Source organism: Ambystoma mexicanum, chromosome 1q (assembly GCF_040938575.1).
Source record: "Ambystoma mexicanum isolate Mex_15411 chromosome 1q, UKY_AmexF1_1, whole genome shotgun sequence".
Classification (NCBI taxonomy): Eukaryota; Metazoa; Chordata; class Amphibia; order Caudata; family Ambystomatidae; genus Ambystoma; species Ambystoma mexicanum.
Genome location: NC_090922.1, coordinates 780,648,615 through 780,672,758, shown reverse-complemented (window position 1 = coordinate 780,672,758; position 24,144 = coordinate 780,648,615).

Here is a 24,144-nt window from a genome sequence, read left to right as displayed (position 1 = left end):
TGCATCTAACAAGACATCGTGCAGGTATGCTTATATATTTTTAAGTATTTTGATCAACTCTTTTACAAATGTATATATACAGGGTTCCTGCTACTTGCCCTGTAATAAGCTTCTCAATAAGCATATTCTCTTTTTAACCACTCTAGCAAATGCCATGTTTGCATCATTTAGCACCTGCTCACATCAAGTGGCAGTTACTTACAATGCTGTGCAGGCCTGGACTGCAAGATTGAAAAGTGTCACATTTATATTAAATGAAAAATGGAAAATGCTGCTCGTTTAAAAATATTTCTTTTAAGGTGAATTTTCACAAAAGTTAAGAAATGCATATATACATTTACAGCAGCACTGCATGTAGCTTCTTTGTAAAACAAAGAACAAGCAGATACAAACCATTTCTCCAACATTTTTAAGTGCCACTTAGAGTGAGGAAGTTGAATATCTTGACAGTACATGCATACTTGCTAATTGACCCATTATAATCTGTAGGTGCTTATCCAGTCCTAGCTTCTTCGATGCATTCTGGGACTTGTAGTTTAAGTTTTCTAATAAAAAAGTGCAACTACAACTCCCACAATGCAAAGAAAAAAACAAGACTTAATATGCACCTACATATTGCAGTGGATCATGTTGGCAAATATGAATGTACTGTCAACATATTGAACTGTGTTATCTCTTAGTGAGTCTGAGGAGTAATTTTGCTGCTGCGTTTGGTGTACTTTTTTGGATAGGTAATCTGGCATTCCAAGATAGATGCTGTTGGCATAGTCTATTCTTGAGAAGATGGCGAGTGTTCTGTGCAGGAAGATGAGGAAAGGTAGTTAACGCTTTTTGGGTAGGCCATGGAATGTGATGTTGGTTCAACGGGTTGGTGAGCATGATCATGATTTCCGCTTTGCCCGGGGTGAGTTTAAAATTTAAAGCTGTTAGTGCTCTTGGATTTGTTTATTATTGCTATGAGGCAGTTGGTTCTCCATAAGTGTTGAATGTTATAGATGATTTTGTGTGTCATCTGTGGAGTTGTAGCAGGTGAGTCCATGTTTTTTGATTAGATTGATGAGTTGGGTCAAGTGCATGTTGTAGAGTAGTGGCAAGAGTGATGAGCCTTGTGGAACTCGGCACGTTGGTGTGTGTGATGCTGAGTTGAACGGGGTTGGCTTGGTTGTTTCTGTTCTTTCCGTTAGCAAGGACTTTAACCAGAGCAAATCTGTGTTGCTGACTTTGATTTCCCTGAGTTTTTTTGATGAAGGTGTAGTGGTAGACTGTTTTGAAGGATGCTGATATGTGTAGTAGTATAACGCTGACTCCAACATTACCTCAGAAAGTATGTTTTTGGTCATCCTAGATTGAAAGAGTGCCATTTCCTTTTCTCTCAGGGGTCTGTAGCCAACTTGGGCCTGGTCTAGTATCTATTTGCTTTCTACTTGTTCCAGGATTTGTTGTGTATAGCTTCAGAGGAGTTTCACTGGGTATGGGATGTTTGATATCGGTCTGTAGTTGGTTAGGTCTTCTGTGTTTCCCCAGCGGTCTTTGAGAAATGGTTTAATTTATGCCATTTTGATGTTTTGTGCTACATCTCCTGTTGCCAGTGAATGGTTAAAGAGGTTTTGGAAATATTCAGCAGGAGTTATTTGGGTAAGGATAGTCATGTACTTGTCTGCTCAGCAAGGATCTGCTGGTGAACCTACTCTGTTGCTTTGATTCACTAGGCTGGTGAAGTATTCTGTTGAAATTAGTTAGAAGTAGTTTACACTTGTGGTTGGTTCCAGAGATGGCTGGTTAGAGGTGTTATTGTTGTTCTTGGCCATACCCTTGATGACTTGCTGGATGTTTGTGGTGTGGGGAGTGGGTATGCTGTTACAGACTGCCAAATTTCTCGTCTCTTTGATGAAGTTGAACATCTCTTTCTGGGTGTTGCTTGAATTGCTGATGATTTGGTGTTGTTTTTTTTTGCTTTGAGGATTTTGGTTTTTACAGTCGTATCTATATTTGGTATGTGATCTTTTTCTGCTGATAGTCCTTTTCCCTCCATTCTTGCTCGAGTTTCCTGTTTGTTTCCTTTTGGACTCTGAGGTGAGGTGTGATTCATCTCTCTGTTGTTTTCCTTAGCGAAGGGTTGACCTTTTCTTTGGGGCGATATCTAGTGATTTCATAATCCATTTTTGGATTGTCTCAGTACTTTCTTCTATGTGGGTTGATTCTAAGACAGCAGTTGGTGGTTTTGTGGATTCCAGTCTGGTGTTGAAATCTATGGTACTTATGGATTTCCAATTTATTTTCTGAATTGGAGGAGTTTTTAGGAAGTTAGCTTGTATTCGTATTGGCGGGTGGATTAGAAGGTAGTCACTCCAAAGAGTCTGCATTGGGGGGTAGTTGTAACCAGGTTTTATTTGTGCAAAAGATGGCATCTAGGGTGTGCCCTGCTGAGTGGGTTTCTTCCTTCAACAATTGCTGTAGATGCGTTGTTGATAGTTGATTTGTTGGTGTTTTAGCTGAGTCCGTTTTTTCTTCTTCAACCCAGTTATTGAAATCTCTTAGTGTGATCAGGTGGTCATATTTGATGGCAAAGTTGGTAATGACGTCTACAAATGTGTCGGTGAAGGAGGGTTGTATGTCGTGGTCTGTAGATGAGTAGGAACAAGAGGTTAGTTTGGTGGTTGTGACAAATTGAAGGAGTTCATCCCTGTGATGTTGGAAATGCTATTCAGAGGTACAGGTCCTCCTCGTTCTTGTCCTACCCCTTCTCTGTTGGTAATTTCTGTGTGTTCTTCTGCACAGGAGTCCTGTTTTGACCCCTGGCAGTGCAGCTCATTATTCCTATCTTTTGGTGAACAGTATTTGGGCACTGGTTTTTGCCCAGAGAGCAGGGTATTGGCCGGTGGCAGCTGCATGCTGACTTGACAGTGGCTCTGGGTATCCTTCATTTTTGGATACATGGGCACTGCCATTGGAATCAATGGATTCCTACACAAATGCAAGATGGCCACTGTTGGCTGTTTGGCTTCCTTTGCCTTACCCCCTTGTTTCTGAAAGTCCTCAGAAGCCCTGGCTCTGTTTCCTTTCCCCTGAATGGCTGTTAGGTGGAAGGACCATATATGGCTCTGGGACTGCCTCCTGCCAGACTGGACGGAAACTTCCCAGTGGCTGCTTGTTTGTGGGTACACCCTTGGGGTGGATCCTGCCTGAATGGAGTAGTCAATATTCATTCTGGGTTGTGAGTGTCTGGTCCTGGTTGTGTAATACAATGCCTGAGCTGGCCCTGTCTGAAACTGGAATGAATGCAGTGTAGTGCACTGAAGTGCTAGAGAGTATCCCCCAATTCACATCCTGTTGGAAGGAAGGCATAGTGTCAACATTAGACACAGACACAATAGATGTACGTTTTGAAAACCTTTATTTTGTATTTTGGTTGGGTTGGAAGAATTCCTAACTGAACCTAACTCTAGAATAGGAGTAGTCTGAACCATTAAACAAATAACAAACAAGTCCAAGTCAGTCTAGTCAAAATAAAAAAGCCCTTCTCAAATGACAAATGACAAGTGTGTAATGGGAATATAAAAAGGAAAAAATGTGCCTTAAAGGAAATGTCAGAATGCCTTAAGTAACAACTCCCTTCCCCAAATTCAGAAGCACAGGGTCTCGAGAGTTTCTTGAAAAGGATAGGTGGATGGCACAGTTCTATCAGTCTTGCATACTTTGGCTTACTGGTACAATTCAACTGTTCAGGCTTTGGCATCAAGCTTTTAACAGTTCCATAATTTCTTTAGGCTTCGTCCGAATAGCCACAAATATACAGTTTTGCTCTTGACCTTTATTTTGTCACAATTCGACACAGGCTTCCCTCCGCCGGGCTCGAGCCTGTCTCTCTTTTCACATTTGACTTTTACTTTATCACAGTTCAGCATAGGCTTCCCTCTGCCGAGCTTGAGCCAGTCTTTCCTTCACACTTAATTTAACTTCACCTGCCTTTATTTTTGTGGGGGTTCCCTTCCCCATGTTTTCTCTTTATCCAACTTGTTACTGACGAAGACTTTCGAAACCGCAAGGATTTCACGTAAACCTCTGCATCACCACTTCGACGTCTTTTTAAACAACTTAACAATCAACAATCTTTCTTCATCTCACAACACCAATGCCTCTTGGTAGCTGTAGTTTCTTATTCTCATTACCTTACCCTCATCGCATCTTTCACAGTTCGTTCACATTTTGCCCTCTTGGCATATTCAGAGTTCACATACTTTGCTTTTCACTTATTCAACCATGGTTCGGGATTGCAGTTCCTTTCTTGCCTTCATTTCCCACAGAGACTTTCAAATGTGCAATTCCGCCTCGCAGGACCACTCTGGTACTTTGTATACTTGCCTCACAATTCAGCAATTGTACTTTTCATTATGCGTTTTATTGGCACACGGGCAACCTTCAACTTGTGGTTACAGTCACTTTTGCTTTGAACACAAACTAAGCTTTTGTTGCGTTCGATAACTCACTGGTCGCGTTAATTGGGTTTCTCTCTTCAGCACCTTCCATGTAGCAGTTAAGGCCATTACCAATTCACTTCAATTCAATAAGCTTTTATTCAACATAGTGTCATCTTGCCACAGTTACATGTAAAACAGAAATACCATAAAAAATAATATACACACAACACTAAACAAACAATTCATATTAATAATAAGAGTAATCGTGGCTAGAGTTCATTATAAGTCATATAGGATACATCAAATACCAGATAAAACCATAAAAAGGTGCCTCCTCAATGTTCATTATTGTGCCATTTAATTAATCTAGGCCCCATTAACCCCTGTTTAATCATTTTGGCTTTGGTCCGCCAGGCTTGAATAAGATAGGCTACCACGCAGTATACCACTTTAATATCATTGCATTTTTAAGAAACTGGTAATACCGTTTGTTTTCAAAAGTGGAATTATGAGCTTGATAGACTTTGCAGAAGAAGAGAAAATGTGACAGCGTATCCTCTGCAAGGGCACACACTGGGCAAAGACCATTGCTGTTTAGAGCCCACTTCTTTGTGACACAAGCCAGATTAAAGTGGGATACTTTAAAGCTAATGTAGAGATTGCGAGAGGATGGAGGCCTAACCCTATCTAGGTAAGTTTCAAACCCCGGACTTGTTTTACTGGCCAGGTACCTGCATTAATTCACCAGCTGATCCTCCATAAGTGATGGTCCCAGATTGTTGCTTTGGATCTATCTCCCAGGGAAATTTCCTGCAGGTTCTGTCTGCCATAGGTTTTATCAGCACACGGGGAACCTTCTACTTTTGGTTACAGTCACTTTTGCTTTTAACACAAACTGGGCTTTTGTTGCCTTTGATAACTAACGCGTCATGTTAATTGGGCTTCCATGCAGCAGTCAAGGCATTACCAATGCCTCGTCTGCTCCTCCCCAACTCCATTGTTCACCCGGGAGGGTAGCTGGCCACCTGGCAGTACTTTGAAGGTTTCTCCTTTCTGCTCACTCGGCTTCAGTCTTGCAATGCTTACGGCTTTCTGAAAATGTGCACTTCTCGCCCGGTTCTCTCTGGTTCTTTGCATCCACCAATCAGCCCCTTGGCCTTCCAACTTCGGTAGCCTAGTTTTCATCAGCTCCGAAAAGAGCTGCTCCTTCTCATACCCAGCTTCGCTCACTGTGTGCCTCTGCATGCTACCTTTCATCCTGGCAGGGAGCATTAACAAGTGGCAGGTTTATGTAGTTGGGATTACATGCCTGACTCTGCCTGGTCTCATCAAAGGGACATAGCCATTGCAAGTCAGTTAAGGTAATCTTCCGAGCCTCATTCCATATCTTCCTTGGCTCAGTAGTGCAGTCAATGTGAAGTGAGGAGGAATTGTGGGAGCTGTAGTTTTCCCATAAAATAGGCAGGCATAGGCGTTAGATGGGTTGTGGAAAAAGGGGGATACCATGTTTCACCATCAGGTGCTTATCTCCCACTCCTGAGGGCCCTCTACCCAGGTTATCCTCCCTCACTTGTCCAACCCCAGGGTGGGATCCAAAGGCGATGGCCTTTCCCTGGCCACCTGAGTACGGGATCCCCGGGGATGTTGTGAAAAACACCCACTGGGTGTCTGGTTTCTGCTGTATTGCCTGAATGCCTGTGAACCTGATTGGGTGCTGTCTGCATGAATTCACTTGTATATGATTGGCTGGCTGAACCTGGCTCAGTCTGAGCGAATGGGGAGTGTTTTATATAACACGAAGCCTCACACTCACCTCCTTGTCAGAAGCAGAAACAAGGAACCTGAAGCAGAAGTTGAAGTAATCTTAAAATTGCATCCTGTAATCCAGCTGGAGGATGAAGTCTGCAGCTGCATCTCTTCATCTAATCTGAACACTGCCGTGTTGGTTCAAGGACTGAACCAGAGAGGACCTGGATAGGTGACCTCTTCCCGTAGCTATGTGGGAACATCTTTTAACTGCTGTTCTTCACCCGAAATGTCCTGGAAGCTAGACCTGTGTGCTTGCCTTCCGGAGAAAGGGATCTTCGTGGGTGCATGGACATCTTTAAGCCAAGAAGTCCATCTGTGTCACCCAGGGTCCGGAGGAGTGTTTGCAACCACTGGAAGCCAAGCTACTGAGTATCACCCAGAAGAGGGGGTACCCAGGCATAGTGCTGCCTGACACCCTGGAGCTGCCAAAGTTCCAACCATCCAAAGAAATCTTCAAGGGACACATCTGCCGTGACATCTTTCCACTTTCCCATGTCAGAGAAGTTCAGGGGTTGCTGCCTGCAGAGGAGTGTCTGCTGGTGAGTTTCCCATCACCAAAATCCAAAGAAGACATCCTGACAGTCCTGACTTGGTGAGGCTCTGCATTCCAGTCCAGTGGTCATGGCCAGGTTGCGGGAAGCAATCCTGAGGCCTGTACTGCGGCAGCAGCACCAAAGAACTGAAAGTTGGTTAACTGCGAAATCCCAGAAACCTGAAACCTAATTCTGACTCTGCGCCCATCACCACCGAAAATCATCCATGGCTACCAAGGGTCGTACCTTCTTCAGCCAAGCCCTGTCGAGGTCCACAGCAAGTTTACTCCTCCAGAGCCGGCGTAGAAACCCTATATCGGATACTACTGTGAAAGACTTGCATTGCTGTCTTTCCAACACTGCTTGGGTCCCTTCTTCTCGACACTGACATCGCAGCATCTCATTCTTCTAAGTGGGTTGCACCCTCAAGAGTTCCCATCGACTAAAACCAAGAAACTCCACCACTTTGTCTGCCAAGGCACCCAAGGTACTGTGAGGAGGAAGAGCATCTTCCATCCTCAGGATTCACACAGGGGTCCCAGATCCATCTCGGACCCTGTTCCCTGTTCTTCCTTGGCCTCCCAGGTGCTTTGGGGGTAGTGGGATCTGTAGAAAGAGAAGCAGACTATTAATGAACATATTTGGACTAGACTGTAATATACAACTTAAAGTACACCTAAACTTCTTTCCTTACAGCTTGCCCAGTTGGTCCTCACTCAGTATTGCATTTGTATCCTAATGAAATCATTCTGTTTATGTTCTAATTATTACCGGCCTTTCGACAGTGATGTTTTATGAAGTAACCCTTGCCCAATAATTTAAATGCTTTTTCATAACTTTCAGCAGTTGGTGCATTACAATTGAATTTAAAGGGAACAGTCGTACCACATAGAAATGTACATTTATATTAGGTTAAGTTACCTGTTTAGATTTCTAGTACAAAGTGAGTCTTATTTACTTGTGTATATCTACCTGACTTTTATCCTTTAATAAAATACTGTTTTATCATCTAACGTAAGTGTGTGGACATTCCATTGTTGGGAGCTTGGGGATTCACTGTACCTAAGAACCAGCCTGCATCACCTCCTTTGAGTCTCAGCCTTGGTTGCTCGTCCATAGCTACCATTAAAGAACCTTGGCTTGGGTGATCTGTGCCTCTACCCCAACTATGTAGTGGACAGATGTACAGATACCCCTCCAGTCTTTATACTAGTGGCAGAGTGGTGGGATCACTGGTCTTGGGACTCAGTGTTTAACTTTGCTACTTACAAAATATCTATACTTAAAAGCTTAGTGGTACATACTAAAGGTATAACTACAAACAATGGAATCTATTGCTCATGGTATAGTGACAAGACTGAGCTTAGAGGCTCGACAGAGTGCTCATGAAGAACGAGAATTAGACTTTGAGGATAAGTCTAGGGCAGAATTTATTGCTTTCCTTGTGCATTACCAGACTGATTGGGATACATTTGATGAAGGGGGGAAGACTGATGGGGACTTTGCCCCTGTGGCTATTACAGATTATACTGCTGGGATTGCCACCTCTCTTGTCACTTCTATTCCCAAACACAGCATTGAGATTCAGGGGGAGGCACTGACATTTGAACTTTTAAAATTGGAGCTACAAAGAGATAAGCTAGCCTTTCAGTACAAACAGTTGGAAAAAGAAGCTGAGTAATACTCAAAGACAGAGACACAGAACATCAAATACTCCATCTGGAGAAAGCTTAGGTATAGACTTCAGCTAGACCAGTTGAGAGTGTGAGGTCTCCTGCTACCAAGTTTATGAACGATTTGGTTGGTATGTAGATGGATGGTTCTAATATTCTCCAATGGATAGAATCATTTGAGATGGCTTGTGGTATTGATGATGTTCACCTTAGGGATTGGGCTAAGTGTTTATTGAGTAGAGTACCTCAGTCTGGTTATGACTATATTCTAAAGCTGAGTGTGGAAGAAAGAGGCCAGTATGAGTGCATGAAAGCAGCTTTGATTGCCAAGTTTGGCAAGACACCTACACATTACCTTAAAAGGTTCAGGGAACATAAGAAGAGAGAGAGTGCATCTTGGGTTGACTGGGTGAGTGCTGCCCATATGAACATGATGGGGTGGATTGATGGATACAAGTTGATTACCTTTGTTGAATTATCTCACCTCTTATTTTTTGAGCATTTTTCTGAAGCTTGTTAATCAGTGCTGCATCAGTATATTGCTGACCAGAACATTTTAGACCGCCTTAAATCAGCCAGGCTGGCTGACAAGTGGGTCTCCTATTGGGTGTCCCCTAAGGATCCCAGTGGGAAGGACAAGGACAAAGAAAAGGGGACCTCTCAGAAACCTGATCAGTCCAAAAAGCATCCTTAGTCAAATAACCAAAGCCTAACTCTCCTAAATTCCCAACATCTAGTGAGGATAGGTCTAATGGAGTGGGTGTAAGATTAGTGGTCCTCCAGCTGTAAAGGAGATTCCCAGTGATCCTAATTCAGTTCCTCACATACCTGGAACTTGCTGGGGATGTGTGGCCAATGATCTCAAGAAGGGTGACCCGAAGTGTAAAGATAAGGCACTTGGAGTCCAGGCTGTCAGTCTGGCCTACCCTTACCCTATGCCTGAGGTGGAAGCCACTGTCCTCACCACCTCTCCATGAGCTCATGTAGAGATTTCCTTAATTTCTCTTGGCACCTGAGATCAGTACTCAGAAGTGCTGAATACTATCCAACTCAATACCCAGAGAGTTTTTGAAAAGTGTCCTCATTAATGGCCAGCCTTCCACTGGTTTGAGAGATACTGGGGCTAGCATGACATTGGTGGACAGGACCCTGCTTAGGCCAGAGGACTATGTTGCTGCTCCTCTGTGAACCACCAGGTTAGCTGCTGGGCCTCTCAACCCTGCCCCTGTAGCCTTAGTCATCATCTAGATTTCTGACAAGAAAGCCGCACTGGTTGTAATTGTACAAGACAATGTGCCTTCACAGATGCTGTTGGGAAATTACCTAGCTGAGTTAGGGTTGGTTTCTGATGTGCCAGCACTTGGCTGCTGCTGCACTCACTAGCTCACAGGCCAAACCGGGTCTGACTGATAGTCAGTTACCCAAGCAACGGGGGAAACCCAAGGAAAGAAGGAAGAACAAGAGGGCCACCTCTGTGAAGGGGGCCCCTTCTCTAACTGCTGCTTCAGCAGTGCCCACTGTGAGACAAGCTCCTGAGGGACTGGTCCCAGTGGTGACCCTAGAATCACCTCATGAGGAAGAAGAGTCAGAAGACCCTCCTCATGGAGAGGTACTCAACCCATAGGATCACCATGACCTTCAATGCCTGCTGGCTGAAGGTGGGCCCTGTAGGGGGGATTTTTGTAAGGGTCAAAGAAGGTGCCACTCTCTTGAGGGTCTGAGAAGAAAGGCCCATCCCAGGCACAAGGCGAAGTGCGTGGGTCTTTTAAGATTAATTGGAAGGGTGAGCTCCTTTACAGTGAGTCCACTGAGTCAGTACCTGGTACAATTAAAAAGCTGGTTGTACCCCAGGTATATAGAACATTCCTTCTGCAGTTGGCACATGAAGTGCCCTTAGCTGGTCATCTTGGCACTAAGACGACCAAGCAAAGGCCCTCAGCCCACTTTTGCTAGCACAGGATGGGAGTAGAAGTGGAAGCCCACTGCAGGACTTGCTCCACATGTCAGTTGTCTGGCAAGACTGGAGGCGGTGTCATTGCCCCACTGCAGCCTTTGCAGGGTTAGGCATCGGCCTTGTCGGCCCTTTAGTCCCTCCTACATCAGTTGGACACAGATTCATCCTGGTACTGGTTGATCATACCACCAGGTACCCTGAGGCTATTCCCCTTTAGACCATAACTGTCAAGGCAGTTGCCAGGGCTCTCCTGGGCATTTTTACCAGAGTGGGTTTCCCTAAAGAGGTAGTCTTTGTCAGTGGATCCAACTTCATGTCTAGCTACATGCAAGCAATGTGGAAGGAGTGTGGAGTAACTTACAAGTTATCTGCATGCTACCACCATCAGACCAATGCTTTGGTTGAGAGAATTAACAAAACTCTCTGGTTTACAGGATTTTTTTCTTCCGCCTTCCTTCCTCCGCTCGCTTACACCGTGGGGACTACTTTCCGCATCCTTCTCTGAAGAGTGTGATTTTACACTGATCACCACATGCCCTGAGGTCCCAAAAGATTTGCGTCAGCTTAGTCTATTAGCTATTGAGGGCTGATTTTTCCTTGTTTTAGCTCATTTCATATGTTAAGGATCTCATTGTGACTTTCATTTGTTTGCTTGTTTTAAATCAGATTTTATTCCGTTTGCTTTATTTGTGCTACATTATACACAGTGTTTTTGTTGAAATTCATTTTTCTGGGTTTTCAGGCCGATAGGCTCATATTGCTCCTGTCTTCCTTTCCCCTGCTCACTGACAAGGTAGGGACTACATTTCCTATCCCTCTTTGAGGCACACAAGTTTACAGTGAACACCAGCATCCTGAGGCCTGAAAAGACTCACGCCAGGGCTTCAATGTGAGGTGTCCCCGGTTTAGGCATATTTAGGCGGGTGCTGTTGATTGGCGAGCCACACTGCAGGTTTTGGGTACTGTATGCTGGTCACTGCCATGCCCTCCAGAAAGACCCTCTTGTTTTCTTCATCGACCAGGAGGTCAATATTGTTGACTTTCTCCTTTCTTTTTTGGGTGTTTGATAAATAAATATGTTCTCAAATATTTTTCTTAAATGCAACTAAAAATAGATCGGTTTTCAAATTCTACTTTTAATGTGAGTGTTAATTGTAATATTGAATATACAATTATCTTATACTCTTGTTACAAAAATAATTCATGAAAAATCACTGAACATCATTGAAAGCTTTCTCTTCCTCCCCCCTTTCAAATAATCCCACTAAATCATGGTTACTCATTATGTGGCCTTCCAAATGTTTTGGACTGCAACTTCCAGGATCCTTCAGCATTGACTATGCTGGCGCGGGATCATGAGAGTGGGAGTCCAAAACATCCAGGGGGGCATGTAATGAGTAACCTTGCATTAAATAGATCAATACCACTGATCGTCAAAAAGGTTGAATTACCATTATTTTAAATTTCAAATTGATTTGTTTTCCAATTTACGATCCCTCAGTTGAGAAAATAACTTTACCGGCCTTAATAATCTGGCATTCATGCACTTGCTTTCTATTAATAGAATTCTTTGTTATCATCCCCCAGTGTATGCATGTCAGTTTATTGATGGCCTTGACACATTTGTATTGACTCAAGGGCTTAAATATAGTAACCTTTTAGTTGTAGGTGACTTTGATATCTGGCATGAATACTCTGACAATCCTGATTTGGTTTGGTTAAACAATGCATTGCATGAGCATTATTTTACCTGTTTGTGTCCTCTGGTTCTCATTGCAAAGGTCCTTGCTGTAACTTATTTTTAGCCAGGAGCCTGTCTATTGAAGTTCTTGATACCATTCCGTCTTATTATATGATATTATATGATATGGCATTTATAACGCGCCTATACACAAGTGTTTAAAGGCGTGACGAGGCAAGGGAGGGGAAACAGAGGGGATACGGTGACAACGCTCCTACTAGGCCAGGTGATATTGAGATTGCACAAGTGCTTGGTAGGGGGAAGGGTAAAAGTGCGGGGGGAAAGGGGAGGAAGCAGTGCAGTGCATAGGATCTATGGAATGATCTATTTGCCAGATCTCTTAAGACCGGTGTATATTGCGTTCCCTTGAGCTTAAACTATGGGCAGGCTCCATCTACTTTGATGCAGAGCAAAGCAAACTGCTTCAGATTCAAGCAAGTGAATTTGTATACAACTTGCCACTGTATAATTTGGAGCTTTCCTGCACCTGGTATTTTAATCAATGGCTTTCGACTTTCATGGGGGTTTGCAACCTAAGGGCCTCGCTTCATATCGCGCAAGAATTCTAACCGTTGAATCTCACCTAAGCTTAAGTCCCTCAAATCTGTTTTCTACAGGAGAGCAAGCATTTGAAGAAAACAGAGGGGCCTTGACTCCCTTGCTAAAACCAAACCTTCACTTAAAGAGTGTAAAAAATAAGCTTTAAGGCAGGGCTTGCAGAATCTATTAGCCCACTCGTATTCTCAAGGAGATTTTATGAAGGGTGAGCACCATTTGCATGGTACTCGATTTTGCTGGCGACTATAGGGATGTTTGAAACTTTTATTTTACAGTTGCTGCAAATAAACATTGTTTGCAGTAAATGGAAAATAAATGTCTCACTGTGAATGGCTGGCCTTTGGGTGTCAGCATTGCACCAAATATCAAGTGTGCTTATGGTGACATACACTATTTTACAGAAAGCAATAGTACATGTTTTGCCACCATGCCATAAAGGCATGCAATAACGAGTGATCATAAAAATGTGTAAATGATAATATGGGAGGAGGAGTTTGGGAGGCTATTTGAATGCCTGAAGTATCACTCTTTTTATATGCCTGAGTGTTGATTATTTTTCTTTTATTCTAGCAGACATTGGGTAGGGAAATCATAATTTATTGTCTTGAGGTAATTCTTGCCCGAGGATTGGATTAGCTTGGGTGGTGGGTTAGTGATGTGCTGTCCATTTATCAGTTTGCAAACCAGCAATAAATGGCACCTTGCCTTGTCCATTCTCACTAGGACTCCTTAGTCTTTTGTTTTGTTTTGCAGTGATATATGCAAACTAAAGAACTCATCCTGCAGGTCTAGTGGGATTTTAAAGATTTTGAAAGGCCTATTTAAGGATAAATACACCTTTTTCTAACATCAGATTGGTCAGCCCCAATAAACCTAGGGAACTATGTTCTATCATGCACTCCTTTGAAAATCCTCATTGTGCATATTTTATACCAGAGCCCTTTTGGGAGCTTGTCAATAATTTTAATATGAACAGAATCTCAGCCATTTAAAGTTAAGTTAAACATAAATGAAATGATTCTCTACTTCCATGCTGGCAGCAGCTGCCTCTTTGGTGTCAGAATTATCTTTTCTGCTTGCATTTGAGGAGGATATCATCTCCCTTTTACACTCCCTTAAATGCACTTGTAAATTAACTGATGCGTTGCCTGCCTTGGTTGCTGGCTCACATGCCCGATCCTTGGCCAAGCTTGTTGCAAATTTTACCAATTTCTTGCTTAACTATGGAATAGTGCAAGTGGATTGGGAGTCATTTTGATTTGAGCCTAGTCACTAATTTCTTAAAAACGATCCTCCTTGGACTCAGGCACACTGAGCAACTTTCGCCGATTGCGGGATTACCTTGCATGGATAGGCATAGTCGTTGAGAATAGTTGCTTCTCAGTTGCAGAGCATTTGGGATATTTTTAAGAATGTAAACATTATGGAATCTGGGTTTTGCCGTTAACATGTTATGTTGTTAGTGTCATTTCTTAAGCGCAACATTCCCCCAAAGGCACCCTGGCACTGCACCTGAAGAAGAGAAAAAGAGTTGTCTAAAAAAGATACATTTTCAAAGCCTGACGACAGTTTAAGTGAGTGACAATAGCGCGCAAAGCCCATGGCAGGAATTCCATAAAATGGCCACTGCAACCAAGAAGGAACGTCCCCCCACCCGGCTAAGTTTAAACTTAGGGATATGGACAAGTAGAGCATTCGCCGACGAACAGCTCGCCCCGGGATATACGGACAAAACATCACCTGGAGGTATTCTGCTCCTTGACCATAAAAGTCCCAATGATCAAGGCATAGAGCCTTAAATTAAAAAAGGTTTGCCACTGGAATCAAATGAAGCGTCCGTAGCATAGGTGAAATGTGAGCACACTGTGGGGTAGAGGTGGCGACCCAGCAGCTGAATTTGAGGACTTGTAGCTGACGCAAGCGGAAAGCCAGATGCAATAGATACTGAGAGTTGCAGCAGTCAATAGATGAAACTACTATGGCTGAAACCACCAGCACTCGATACTGGGCAGAGATAAGCGGGAGGACCTTATGGAGCATCTTGAGATGAAAATAGCCACACTGACATACTGCTCCAACCTGAGCCTCCATGGACAAAGAAGCTGCCATGACAGGGGAAGGGAAAGAACCAGAAAGCAGGTGTCCAATGAGAGGATGCAGAAGGGGGGCCTACCACCATCACCTCAGTCTTATCACCATTCAACTTAAGCCACTGATCTCGCATCCATTCTCCAATGGCCCTCAAACAGCCACTACACCTGATGGCTGATTCAGCCGATGACAGATCTAGATGAACCAGAATCTGTGTATCGTCTGCATAGGAATAGCAGCAAAAGCTGTGGGAGAAGATGAATGTAGTCAGTGGCTGGATATACATGTTGAACAGCTTAGGGGAGAGGGCAGACCCTTGTGGGACACCACAATTAAGCACCATGGGATTAGAGTAGAAAGGAGGAAGGGAGAGAGTTTCACGGTGACCTGAGAGGAAGGAGGAAACCCATGACAGAACTGAACCAGTAAGGCCAGCCTCTGTCAGGCGTCCGACCAAGATAGTATGATCGACCGTGTCAAAGGTGACGGAGAGGTCCAATAGCAGTATGGCCCCAACCCTGCCCTGATCCTGTATGCAAGCAAGATCATCCGCAACAGAGACTAGCACACTCTCCGTTCCTCTCCCAGGTCTAAAGCCAGATTGCGAAGAATAAAAAAAAAGAGATTCCTCAAGAAAAGCAGTAAGAAGTGGGCCAGCCAGAGATTATCATTATTATGATTATAATAGATTCGAGAAGCTTCATCTGAAAAGGGAGCAGGGAGATAGGAGGGGTCCACAGAGGGGTTATTTAACAAAGGTATCACCGTGGCATGCTTGAGAGCTGCCGTAATCTGCACCATCTGAAAAGAAGTGTTAACTGCTTCAGTAAGCAGAGGCAAAATTTGAGGCAGGATCTCCTTCAAAGTATCGAGAGAGATGGGATCCATTGGAGATATGGACTTCAACTTTGTAAGGCCCTGGATACATCTTCACTCAAAATAATTGGAAAGGTGGAGCTCTGGCTGGTATACATAGAGGTAGCTACTGTGAACATTGGCAGAGGTACTTTAGATCCAGAGGACAAGATGGTAGCATAAATTCTGTCAATTTTATCAACAAAGAATGCTGACAGATCATTACAGAGATTCTGAGAAGGCAGGTTAAGGACAAGGAAGGCAGGATAAGGACAAGGAATGCACAATCTTGAAATGCTGCTTCGACTGGTTAATGGAACCTTAAATGCGAGCTGAAAAATTGATGATTTTTGCCGACTGAATTGCTTTATGGTATGTGGCCAAGGCTAGCTGGTAAGGCTTTTTTGTCGCTGCATCCTATTTTAAGCTTCTTTTGCATTCTGCTTGCCTACACAGGAGTCGTAGGGAAAGCAACTCATCAGAAAACCAGGGCTTAGCGGACACACTCTGGGACTAGGGGTTTTAAACGGGGCCAGACTGTCAGCCACTGTCGCAAACCTATTTGCCAGCATGCCAAGATCAACCAACTTGGGATCAGGATGATGCAGATTTATAAAATTGATAATATCCTCCTTAATTATTGATCGCCATGCACGATGTTGAATGGGGTGAGCATGAGGTAAGAGGAGACTGGAAGGAAGGACCCAATAGAAAGGAATAATGAAATGGTCTGTCCAAAGGACTGGAAAACCTGGAGAGACAGTTATCTTCGATTTAGGGGCAAAGATAAGATCCAAAGTGTTTCCCAGGCTGGGAGTAGAAAAGTCAACATGCTGAAAAAATGGCAGTTCATTCTTGGCAGTAATGAAATTACTGATTTTATTATCAGCCCTGTTATTAATCCTAAGGTTAAGATCACCAGTGATTACAATTAGGGCATGATAGAGCTGAAGATCCACCACAAGCTCAAGGAAAGCATTGCAGAAAGAAGAGTCCCGAGCAGGCGGGTGATAGATAACCAAAAGGTGAATGTAAAGAGCAGGGGATACTGAGATCCGAACTAACAGTACCAATTGGGGGCCAGCAATTGCACCAGGCTCGGGCCAGATGCCACATTCAGCCGTGTTTCAGTCACTCACACGATATCAAGATCAAGGTTCAACAGCATGTTGTGACAGGAGTCTGCATGTGCTTCTAAGGAACGTGTGTTAAAAAGCAGGCATTTATACATAGATTGGCCCTGCTTAACAGGAAACCTAATGGTCTCTATAAGAGAGAAACCTTCAGGAAATAGAGTATTAACAGGAGTGAATTTTACTAATTTTGGACGTGTAAAGGCATTGGGGAAAGAAGTAGCAATCTCATTCCTATGAGGGCCATCCGCCTTACAGGCCAGAACCCGGGCAGACCCAGACGGTCCGACATGAGACAGGGAGTTCTCTAATATCAGTTTGGGATGACATATTAGCTTATGCTGATGAGGAGCACCTATCTTTATTGGTGATGGTTTACCTCTTATCAGCTTTTGAACAAGTCGATCATAACATCTCGCACTATGGCTAAATACATCTGATAGTGTTTCTAGTATGGCTTTGTACCGGTTTAATTTATTTCTTTGGACCACTCTCAGGGATGTTAAGTTGAGCCCATTTGTGTCAAATTCTATCTGATGTTGTGTTCTATGGCTCGGGGATCTTCTATTTGTCCAATCTTGTTCAATGTTTATATCCAGCCTCTATTTACCTTTTTGATCCACTCCAGCTTGATATGATATGATGTGATATTTTATTTTTATCGCACTCACACATAAGTGTTTCAGAGCTTGCAACTTAATTGTTACGCTGATGACATCCAGGTGTATTTAAAAGTGTCTGGCACACACAATGGTTTTCAGGAGCTTACGTCTTGTATGATAGCCATGGAGGATTCAATACCATATAGTAGTCTCAAGCTGAGTGCATCCAAAACAGACACAATGCTTCTAGGTCCCGTACATCTCCTTTGCCATCCGTCCTGCTTCCCCCACCCTCAGTGCTATTTCATCTCCCACCGCTATGCAAAGATGCAAATAAAGTTAAGAACCTAGGATTTGTTTGGCAATCGGATCTATGGGTGGCTACTGAAGATGAGGAGGTTTCTACGGCCCCGTTGTCAGGTTGTGCATTCTCTGTTGGACCGAGTCCCTTCCATTGCTAAGGAGAACCATGCAGTTATTGTTGTGCTACTTATTTAATACTAAACTTGACTATGGCAATGCACTTCATGCGGGAATCCCGGTGGCTCAGCTTAATCGTCTTTAAATTATTCAAAATGCGGCAGTATGGCTGATCTTGAGACTTTTCCTTCTCATCTTTTCATCATTTAAACCACACTGCCTGGTTGTCAAATGCCTTAACAGTGGGCCCTGTATTGCATAGCTTCTAAAATGTAGGCATACCAGCCCTCGGGATCCCTGCAGTCTCAATCTAGTCACCTGCTGGTGGGTGGCGCAAACTAAAGATACATGTAGTGCTGACAGACGTTTTCTGTTTGGCGTCATTGTGGTTGTCTGGTAGAATTAAATCAAGGACTGTACAGGCAAGGTCATTGTTTGTGTGTTGATTGTCAACGAAGCATAGTAGTGGAGCCTGTAGAGTTTGTATCCCAATTCTTGCCGGCTGTTCATCAGTCTGTGCATTGACAGTTGATGTAGTTGTGTAGTTCCCAATTAAATGGGCCATGAGTAAAGACACTGCTTTTTTATGTGGGGGCAGCAATTATGTTTACCACATGGCTAGTATACTTTAACAGTTAGATCATTAAAGATTGCCCTAGTCTTGCCAGCACCATAACACCTATTGATGCAGCCATGTACCAGTTTCTCTTGCCTGTGGGCAAACATGGCTTATGAAATATTGATTTTCTGGTAGAATAATACATTCAAATTTGTCAAGTGTGCAGTTTTTATATTTGAGGTGTATCTTGAAAATTTGGTGATACATGGGATGGTATTTTCAGGGTCTTTAGATGCTTAGGTGATAGTAAAATGCCTCTATCTCTGTATGATACTCATTTAAGAGCTTTTTTTTACCACATGCCAAAGGTATTCTCTTGCTATGGGCCTCCCCTTGGGTTGATTAGCTATAAGAGTATAGTCCTCTCTGACTGTACAATTAATTCCTTTCCAATTTCAAGAAATGACCACATAGTAAGGATTCACGCTGCAATGTTGTTCAGTGAGGTCATCCACTCGTTAAAGAGTATTAGGGCTCCTTCATCCCCTTCAAAAGAAAATTATATCACCAATACACCTTTTACAGCATAGAGGTTTGATGGTAAAGGTATTGTGGCTCTAAGTCTGGCTCTGCTCAGTGTATTTCATGAAATTGCTCACTTGTCTGGGCCCAAATGCCAGCCCAATTACATGATCTTTTAATTGCAAGTAATGACATTCTTGCTATGAACAAAGTCGGTATATCTGGAATAATTCAGTAGTGGAATTTGCCGATATTTCGGAGTCTGAGCTAATCATCTCTCAATGGTATGATTTTGAACAATGTTGCTATACAGGGAGGTGAGGTTAAAGGTCAGCAAAATATCTGTATCATGGTTGCAAAGTTTGCCTGCACCTAATTGATGATGTCTCAAGTGTATTAAAGTATGGAAGGGGGCAGCATGCTAAAGGCTGTTGGAATGTGTCTATTTACCCACTGGTTGAAGACGTGATCGACACAGGGAGACGATAGGCCTTCCAGGTGGGTTGCTGGACTTTTTGGGTAGGTTATACGAGAATGGACTTTTAGTGAAGGAAGGCATGTGGAAAGCTAATTCCTGTTAACTGATGAAGCTAGACTCCAGTAATGTATAACAGAGGAGTGAAATCTCAATAATCAGTTGCGAGGTAGGCTTGGATAGCAATTTAGTATCGTGAGATGCATTATCTTATAATTGTCGTACTGTTTGCTCATGTTTGGCTTTCTCAATTAGGATGCACTTCCCCTACCCTTATTGGTTGGTTTGATCGTTAAGATGGAATTGTCCTGCGGGGAAAGTAAGGCCAATCATTAGCTTGAGAATCAACGGCTGAGTGTGCAAAGCTATGTGAAATAGATGTCCATGAGGATTTGTATGACGCTTTTCTCAAATGTTAAAAGAGGAGGTGGCATGCTGTGGTATGGTGGTATTAATGAGAATTGAGGTTTGAGACCAGTTAATTTATTACTGGTTGGGATCGCAATTTTCAAATAATATTTTGAGGTGATCTTTTTAAAAATAATTCCCTAATCTCAATTTCTCTTTCCTGTAGATAAATGTTTTGGCTGGGGATGAAAAAGAAGCCTTCAGTAAGGACTTTGATTTGCTCCATGTTGAGTGACGAGGAAGACAGGCTATATATTTCATAGTCTTTGAGCCCTTTGCTGCATCTAGAAAACCCAAGGATCTCTGTCTGAGATGGTTGTTGTATTGATATGGTTGTTTTTCTCATCTTTGGTTGCAGCCTAAAAAACAAGTGTTGCCTTAGTCGGCGTGCTGTCCTAATAAACCCCCCCCCCCCACATCCGCCCAATGATAGTCCAATATATGGGGTGTTTTCTGGAATGCAGTTCTTTCATTCCAGACAGGCAATTGGCCAGAAGCTACACTTTTAACAGTATGCACATTTTGGAGTGGTCAAACCTAACCTAATGGAATGCCTAAAAGTGTTGATATTATTAGTTTGAAACATGCAAGACAAATTCCAATACCTTCAATAATTAAATGTACTACAAAACAGCAGGAACATAACCACCGGCATTTCCTGCACTCAATTTTTGTATTAGGTATCCCTGTGGAAAGCAACCATACCTTGATTTCATTAACAGTTCCCTATCCCCCAATGGGGTACCCACAGCCAGGTAATGTTCACATTCCCCTCAGCCCTGTTTATATTGAAGGTACCAGGCATCAACTCTGTACCATAGTGCAAGTGCTCCACTCTACCATTTCTCCTCTCGTGGAGGAATAGGGCCTCTCCAATGTATTCTTTTCTCAGAATTTCCCACAGAATTGTTCTACCTATGAAATCAAAGAATGATAAACAATAGGAAAAGCGGGTATTTCTTTCTGATGCAATATTTGGATATTATCAAGCAAGATCTGAATTCATTCAAGCTAAGAGAGCCTTCCCAAAAATCTTCCTAATCACATCAGTTCAGATGATCGCTCATGCCTTCTTGAAAATGTGTATTATTTTTGCAGTCTTGAAAGATGCAGGAATAGTTTTTCTTGCTAAGATTGCATTCATAAACTCCATCAGACTTGGTGTCCAAATGTCCTGCAGATATTTAAAGAGTTTGACTAGAACTGTATCGGGCCAGTGGCTACATTAGTCCTTTGGGCCCTAATAGCTACAGTAACCATATCTAAGGTGAATGGAGGAACTGAGATGTTACCAAGCACAATTTGTATCTTACTAATGTCCTGTTCCTGTGCTCCATAAAAAAATTCAAAGTGCACATGCCAGGTATGTGTACCAATCATACAGTACAGGTTTGGCTCATAATCTCTAGTACCACAGCCGCAAGCTGCCAAAACGCTTTATATTTGCAAAGTTGTATGGCTTCCATTGGCTCACACCAGACTCTGGTTTGTGCTTCCCACTTCTTTTCTTTTAAGAATAGCTTATATACCTCTCTAGTTCACCTCACCTTATCAAGACTCAATAATTCATCCTTACCGAATCCTCACACCTTTCGAGTAGAGCATTTTTGAGTGGGAAGACAGTCGGCATCAAACTAGGAGGAAAATCCTAATTGTTGGATGGAACTAGCCATATTTGAGACAAAGTAGGGTTGTGATCACCAGATGAGAGTTTCAAAAAGGGCTGGAACAGACAATGCATCATGACAGGTAGGCTCTAGGGTATACTTGATCATGAGCAGCAGTTCTCTCATTAACCAGGGCAAAACTATATCCAATTCCATCCTAGCCCACTTCACTTTCTTGACAAGGTGTACTACCAAGTTGTTTGAAATAGTCTCTTAATGTCTGTTTTGTCATGGCTTATTAGTAGTTGTTATTAGAGGGTAATGATCGCACCCACCTATTGGAAAATTTTAAAGCACAACCATTCCTGACTTTACCAAAACATACTCTATGGTCTTCACCTCACTTCCATTTATCTTTCATAATGAGTGGCTACACTTGAATCTCAGCAAGTACTGCCCAGCTCTATTTGATCTAATCTGGGTTTCAAGAAATATTGTTTTAGGAACATCCCAGACACTATACTCATTTAACACATTCCAGTCTTTTCCTCCATTTCGGGGAAGGTAAGCATTGCAATTACCATAAAGATCAGTGCTGAAATGCCCCTGTTTACTTCTTGATCTCCCCATATGCTTATCAATGTACACTGTCTCTGAGATCCCAGTAGTGTCCATCTTGGTTTTATAGACATGCATAATGTTGACTAAGGACTTTTCTTTACCCCTGATCTGATCTGGACATATAATATATTGAAAGACTTGGCTTTTATTTCAAAGGAGATACCTGGAACACTTGCGGAAACCTAGGCAACCACCCCACACTTAGGTGTACAATTTATTCCTTCAAAAGCAGAGGAAAAAACTGTGGTATAACCTTCCTTCCGCAGAGAATCCACCAGCCAGGTTTACCGCAAGCTGCAAACCCCAAGCTGCTGCAAAACCTGCAACGTGACAGCCCAGAACCTTACAATCCCCTGGAATCCTACTCATTTTCTGCATCAAAACAACAAATGGAGGAACAGGCATCAGCCAATACATCTCTAAATTGAATTTGGGTCCTCAGTTATTTCCTTTTCCCTTGCATTTCATCTTCCCCTCTCCCTTACCAGTCCTGGATATATGCCTTTCAGTCTCCTGGAATTGGGATCTTCTACTAGTGAGGGAATCCCTTATCCCTGCGCATGAACCTTAAACTTTACATCTAAATGAATAGGTTTCCTAAAAACCTTTGCACTGAATGGTCAACTCAGATTTTAGTGGCTTTCCTTATTTCTGTGCTGATGAGGTGCTTTCTACATTTTGTAGCTACCTGATGAATCCATTCGGATAATCCTCATCATCTAGGGATTATACCAGTTCAATCCGAATTTGTACGCTCCATGGTTTGGCATTCACTTTTAGATATTCCTTCAGAAAGTGGCCATGACGTTCTTTCGTCATAGCTTCTATGGATTCCTTTGTGTCTTTTCCTTCCCTAACAATTTTGCTTCTAATAATTCAATTAACGGCCCATTGCATGTTCGTCTTTAATGTCAGCTGACACCTGTGGATAATGCTGAAAATGGGATTCCAAACTCAGATCATCAGTTTCCCAGACAAAAACGTACTCACTAGATGAGATCAAAGGGTGGGCAAAAGGCTAACAGACCATTCAATATTCCATATAACTATCCACAATCTTCAAGTTTGCTAGAATGTTCTGGGCACCTATCCTGCAAAAACACAAAAAGGAACTTGGAATCATAGAAACACCTACATGTTTTCTTTCTTAAATGCAGAATTGTGCATCGATTTCTGTAACTGCATGCGTTACAGCTATCTATCTTGACTTCAAGCAAGACGCCGGGCCTCATTACAAGGCCCCTGGTCCAGTAGAAATGCCGGAAATATTGCCAGTAATACCGGCACCTGCATTTTTACCGGACCAGGGAAACCAGAGTTTGCTAGTGAAGGCTCCGATCTGCCGGCAAAGACATGCCAGAATATCCGGCACCGGTTTATTCAGGCAATCCCACCCCATGCAGTCCACTAGGACTCCATGAAAGGGGAACTTACCGCTGTCTCTGTCGCCCATAATATCACGGTGATACCAGGGTAGTAGGCGGCAGAGATGGTAGGAACTGTTTCCTGGTATCCCACCGGAATTACCAGCAGGAAATTTGTAATGAGACTGACTGAGTGAAAAATAGATATGTACTTTAATTTGTTACTCTGTAAACGTAATGAAACCAGAATTGATGAATACATTTTTCATTACTTAGGCATCTAGTGAAAGAAGGACTTCTTGTGATAGTCAAACTTCAATTATGTCCCACAGTCACTAGCCACACATATAAGTCTGTACTGGATAACTAACATCGTGTTGTTTCACGTTTTTGCACTTGAAAGTATTAAAGATGCACTGAGCCTCGTTTTGGATATTTTTTCAGATTGGATTCTTGGGTGTAAAAGGTGTGTGCCATATAATATAATAATATAATGTTTTTCTCATATAGGGCTGACACCTCCATATGTCTCAGAGAGCTCAAATAACAGAAGACATCATTATCCCAAAGAGAGGTACTCAGTTTATCGACCTCGGAAGGTGAAAGGTTGAGTTGACCCTGCTGCGATTCAAATCTGACACAGTAGGCTGCACACAGATATCTGGGGCGAGCGCTTAGCCTGCTGTGATATCTGACTGGTTTATGAACAATCCCCTCTCTCAGATTAGTTTTCCCATTTTATGAAAAGGAAATGCTCATTTGTCTTGTGTAGTCTCTGATTAGGATAGGACGATTGAATGA